Source organism: Mastacembelus armatus, chromosome 5, assembly GCF_900324485.2.
Source record: "Mastacembelus armatus chromosome 5, fMasArm1.2, whole genome shotgun sequence".
Lineage (NCBI taxonomy): Eukaryota > Metazoa > Chordata > Actinopteri > Synbranchiformes > Mastacembelidae > Mastacembelus > Mastacembelus armatus.
In genome coordinates, this window is record NC_046637.1 from 8,606,892 (window position 1) to 8,612,891 (window position 6,000).

The following is a 6,000-nucleotide window of genomic DNA, read 5'->3' on the forward strand; positions in this document are numbered from 1 at the left end:
GGCAGCCATTAAAACATCTTTGTGTTTGTAATGCACACTGCATGTCATGTATGGTTAAAGGAAGCATTGTCTGTTGTAGGAACGGATATGGGTCTATTGGGGACCTAGTAGGAACACTGTTAGGTGATTTCAATTATAAATCTCTCATTACATTAGTTCCATGTGTTACTGTGGGTGTGTGTTCAAGAAGTGGCTTTGTCTAGCCCCCGCCAATAGCTATAAGTAACCAACCAACCAAAAGTTGCTTTTTTATTTTACCAGTAATGTGACTGAAAATGAACATTTCATGGAGAACAGGAAAAACGAGAAACCTTTCCAGGATTTTGACGTGCAATTGTTGAGCATTGTTCCATAACAGTTCCATCATTTATTTAACCAAGATTAGATTAGCTTTATTAAACTGATTGTTTACAAATAAAAACTGTATGGCTCTCTTTGGATTAGCTGAATAGGTTGTATTAGTGTCAATACTGATTTTTATTTAGATTTTAGCAGTATTGCCACAGATGGTTTTGTAGTTTTGTTCTTTGCTGCCAGAAATCCCAGATGAATAACTCAGACTGAAGAATCTGAAATATTCCTGGTTCACATACACATGGGGCTAAATGCAGCACAAATCTCAAGTACAAACATGGGGGTCACTTTCTATACATCATCTTTGCAAGTCCAATCAACTGTACTTGTTCCTCAGCAATACCAACTCCAAAATCTATCTAGAGACAGTTGTCAGGGGGTTATAGTGCTGGGGGATGGGCTTATGTTCATAGGCTCCGACCCCAGAAAAAATAAATCTCATAATGACCAGTTTATATCTGTGCAGTACACTCACTTTCACAAATTCATTTTATATTAAACACACAAAGGAGAAGTCAATATCAGCAGAGTGAATGCTTCCTCCAGAACCATTCTGTAGTACTACTACTACTACAAATTAAGTGGGTGTTTTTCTTTAGGAAAACATATGAATTAAAGATAAATGATTAAAATACAAAATGATCACAGTCTACAGATATTTACATCTCCCAGTAGTTCTGTGAATGACAAATGAACAAGCAGCCATCAACCTCTACTGTCATCAAAGGACTTTTCATTCCTTTTGGGGCAATTTGGAAAACATTAATTATGAATATCTAAAATAAAAGAATTTCTTCATTTCTTTTCTTCCTGTCTCTCACTTGTGACTGGCAACATTGGCGATTGCAGTGCATCACATTAACTGTGGTAAAAGATTTGTGCAGACACGATCCACTTTAGAGAAACTAATCTCATCAAGGATACTTTCTTGCATATTCTCCTCATAATTGCATAATTTCCATCAGCAAAAAATGTATCTTGGACTTTAGATAAGTAAAAACAGAAGAGGATCTACAGATTTATACCATCTTGTAAAGTTATATAAGCCACTCTAGGCTCATGACATACTTAAATAAGCAAAGGTTATGTAACAGCTCTATAACTGCACTTTATCATTGAGAAGCAAAGCAAATTAAGTCGGTGCACAGGAATTTACAAGTGAAGCAAAACATTGCACCAGATTCCTGTTTTTGTTCTCTGTGTGCATTAAGCCATGTTTTCACATAAAAATAAAGGTACAGCTGTAAAGTATTTCCTCCAGTGCTGGTGACTCACAGGAAGTTAAAGGGAAAAATGAAAAATAAGTCAGAGCTGCGCAAACACTGAGCACGCACATGCACAATAGCATGCACACACAATGTTTGTGTTTGATGAGTGTGACAGAGAGAGATGCAACTGCCTGTGCTGTGTACCCATCTATCAAAGAGAAAGGGGTGTGGTTGTGTGAGATGGAAGAAGTTATTTATCACTATTCTGTATAACAGTGAACCTTATAAATTCAGAATTGCTGCTGTAATGGTAAAGCTTTTCATAGAGTCATTAATATTTGACAGAAAACATGGCTTTTTTATCAGACGAACATTTTTACCATTTCTTTTTGCTGCTCTTGATGTGAGCCTTGTGTCACAGTGCATTACAGGGTTTTGCTTTTATCTTACTTGGTTCTATAACTGCATCAGCCACACATCCACTTGTATCCCATTCTCCCTGTCCAAGATCATAAATTAAACTTTCTACTTCTGTTAAAAGCATTTAGACTTCCTCTTTGATCTTAAATCTGCCTCAGTCACTCTTGTCTTCCTCCTCGATCATAAATGTTTCCTTTACCTCTATTAGCACAACATTTTCCAGCACACCACTGTTATTTCAAACATCTGCATCATTATCATTAATTTGCCATTGCAGTGCCTGTCTTTTCCTATACTCCTGCTCGTACTCGGTGGAAAGGGAAGCGATATTCAGAACAGATGCAATCAAGTGAATAACAGCAGAGACAATGGCAGAGTCACAGGGCAGTGTTTCGCTGTGTTGCTAGAAAATGTAAACAACCTGCTCATGTTACTGTGGTGTGTTTATACTGCTGCTAGTAAAATAATAGACAATTTTTTATTTGGACAAGCACGGAACCTGTGTTATCAAGAGATACTGAGCTATTTCATCAGCAATGAGCCCCATCTTAAGACACTAAAGACACTATTTACCATATTAGAACTGCAGTAATTTGTTGATGAATTAATAATGAAATCCTAATTGTAACAACTACTTTTATGGGTGATTGATTATTTCATTTGTTTTTTAAGCAAAAACTACAATTATTTTCTGGTGTTATTGTCTCGTTACTGCTGTTTTTGTCATTTATGGCTGTTATCCTTGGGGTCTGAAATATGTATGTGTGTGTGTTTAATAGTTTTGTTACTCTGTTGAACTTCCTATAGAAGCTTCATGTCCATCTTTCACTGGTCCAACCCAGGCTCTTAAAAATTCTCTGGGCGGTGGAGCTAATTACCCAACATGAATCCGACAATTTCATCTTTTTTCAGAATTCAGAAGACATGTGAAGACATACCTCTTCTGTAAGTGCCACTCTCTCTTCTCAATCCTACTCTACCTGTAGCTCAAATGTAGCGATAGGCATTTACAGGACACTTCATGCACTCGCAAGACTGCAGTGTCAGAAATCTAGAGCCAGTGTATGGTTTGTCCACTATGGGCTACTGTCAAAACATGGCAGCTCAACATGGCTGCCTATGTGAATGGAGACCCGCTCCCTATGTAGTTTTAAAAGGCTCATTCTAAGATAAAGAAAATGCAATGGTTGGTGTTTTCGCCATATTTACGAACACCATATTCCATTTCTGCTAATAGGTGACTTTAAGTATTACACGTTGAATCTTTAACAGTAAACCAGACTTGATGTTTACTAAGAAAATATACATTTTGTTTTGCAAATGAAAATAAAGTAGATTCCACATGAATAGCATAAACACTGCTCAGTCTCTTGAACCCTTATATAACCAGCTTGGTGAATAAAGTAACATCAAATATTTATTACAAATGGCTGTATTAATCATAAATATTCATTGGCACAGGATTGTTATCCTAAGAGAAAATGTATTGACAGAGCAGCTGATGTACCAGAAAGGAGCCTGTCCTTACCACATCTTAACTGTTGCTATTGGTACTGATCTAATATTCTCTGTATGCATCTCAGCTCTGGTGCCCTTTTCACAAATCCGGTGTTTAGTTTATATCCCAGTGGTAAACAAAATGGGGAAAATTCACCATGAGAATGTTTATTTGAACGTCTGCTTTCCCCATTCACATTATATAGCCCGTTGAGCTTGTGCTATTGCAGTTCTTTATGCATGTATTTATTCTATTTATCTGTCACAGTGCATTAGGAAGAAAACACACTTAGATTCTATCAACATGACAAATGGATTGCACAAGAATACTAATTGAACATCAGACGTGTATTGTAAATGTGAAAACAAGAACTTTTAGTCATTTTTCTCACAGCATACTGTAAATGTTACTCTAAAAAGCTAATTAATCTTGTACTGATATACAATAATGAATCATTTTAGACATCTGTGAGAAAAAAATATACACCCAATGCTGTGCAAAACAAAATGAATACATAGGATTCATACGGTCTCATATATCTAGCCAGCAACAGGATCTGTGTAACAGTTGCTTTCCCTCTGTTATTTCCATCTATAATGTGCACAGGTGCAGCTTAATTCAATTGGAAGACGTTGCCGTGGTTATACACAAATACGTCGCCATGTTACCAGTAAACCTGTTGTCATGGAGATGATGAGGCTTATATAAGCTCAAATGTATTTTTGTTCAAAGCAAGTGTATTGTCTTCACTTATTTCATTATGATTTGTTTTTACCCACACATAATAACTGCAATTGATTCAACTGTCTCTCAGAGAGTATACAGCAAGATACTAGCATTTATTTTTGATGGCTAGTAAGGCATGAAGTATCTCTTCTCATTCACAGACATTTGATGCCATTTGCAAATGTTGATAACGGGCATTTTGCATTTCTTCTCAGTATCACTTTTTAAGGATCAATGTCATGAGCAGAGCTACAGCCATAGACAATTCACATCTTCACAAAAAGACAATGAGATGATTGGAGTCCTTACCTTTCAGCCAACAAGCTGTCCACCAGTGATGAAAAATGCTCCTGTAGTGGGGGGAATTGTCATTCGCGTCACCTTTAACCTCCAGTCTGCTTCTCGACCCAGCGCCTACCAGCTTTCAGCACAGGATTAAACAGCTATTGACAGAGGAGTGATTGACAAGCTAAGGTTTTCTTTCTTGTCAGAAGGGCTTCTCTCTGTCTGTCGAACCCTTGTCTTTCCATAACTCACATTTCACATTCCAGCGTTAGTTGAACAAGTCTTGAATTTCTCTGCTGTGAAATTTGAGGGGAATTTCTAGAGTCCCAGTTTTCACACTGAATGTCTAAAATGACTGCTTACACGTGGACCGTTCAAGATTCTTGAATAAACTAACAACTAAGTGTTATGTAAAGTTCTTACTTATGTCCAGTGTTCATCAGTGCAGCAACACCTACAGTCTGCAGTAGGCACTCGTTTCAGATGAGGGAATTTTCAGCCTCAGTGGAACATGTGGGTGTAGGTAGTTACTGTACATTCATTTTTAACCTTTGACTGTTTTTCAGCTGAAAGAAGGGCAGTTGGTGGTGGGTATCACCACTTGCACTACTACTTCAAACAAAAAGTTAGAATAACCCGTGTTTAGTTATGATTTTGACTGGAGAGCCCCTACATTCATAGGTACAGTGCTCGTACTTCATGGGTGTACTTAACAGTGCTTTTACTAGATGATAAGCATTGTGTTTTTTAACATTTTGACAGCTGTGTGGAAAGAAAACAGAATGCTGGTAAAGGTAGGTCAAAAAGTAGAATTCCACTTAATGTTTCTGTCACATCATGCGATATGTATAGAAAAGAAGTTGGCGCTATATCAATAGAAAGGGACAGAGAGTAATAGCATAAAGCTGGGACTTGTCTGCCTGTATCTCTCAGTCATCTGGACCCACCTGTCCGCAGACAGAGCATCTCAGAAGATTTGCTGCTGGTTGGGGAATTTGAAGCTGAGCGATGCGTCAGGGGTTGTCATATAAAATGTGAGTGCTTTCCCCTGAGTAATTTAATCACAGACTTTTATGGAGGCATCAGCCAGCACACTGAGAGACAGAGTAAAAGGATTGTAATTGGCATTCTTTCATTCAAAGTAATATATGGAATATGTGGTATAATTACAGCGCTGTGTAATGGTCTGTGGACGACAGAAATGCTAACGCGCAGTGATTGGTTTAATGTGTGTTCATCGGGGGGAATTTGCACCATATTGACTTTTCTTTGGTGGTATTTCGCTTGGGCTAGTCAGACATTATCATGTGGCTTTCATAACCTCCCAACTGCTCGTTACGATCGTCCAGGATGATGGAATGATTGAAAACTTTGTCTTCTCAATAAATGAAACTTAGCAGAAATGGTCTATTATGTGCCAAATGAGTAATTTGTGTGGGCGATGTCTAAGGTCAACTCAACCACCATTAAAAAATCTTTTGAATAGTCTTGAAACCCTCTTATGCAACT

General features: G+C 37.7%; 1 protein-coding gene across 1 annotated transcript in view; it reads right to left on the minus strand.

Annotated features, from left to right (window-relative positions):
- tox2 (TOX high mobility group box family member 2) overlaps window positions 1-4,875 on the minus strand; it is a 100,062-nt gene extending 95,187 nt beyond the window's left edge. The window contains exon 1 of the mRNA XM_026306692.2: window positions 4,516-4,875. The gene's annotated coding sequence lies outside the window, so the exon portion shown is untranslated. The remainder of the gene's footprint in view (window positions 1-4,515) is intronic.
- Between the last annotated feature and the right edge of the window lie 1,125 nt (window positions 4,876-6,000).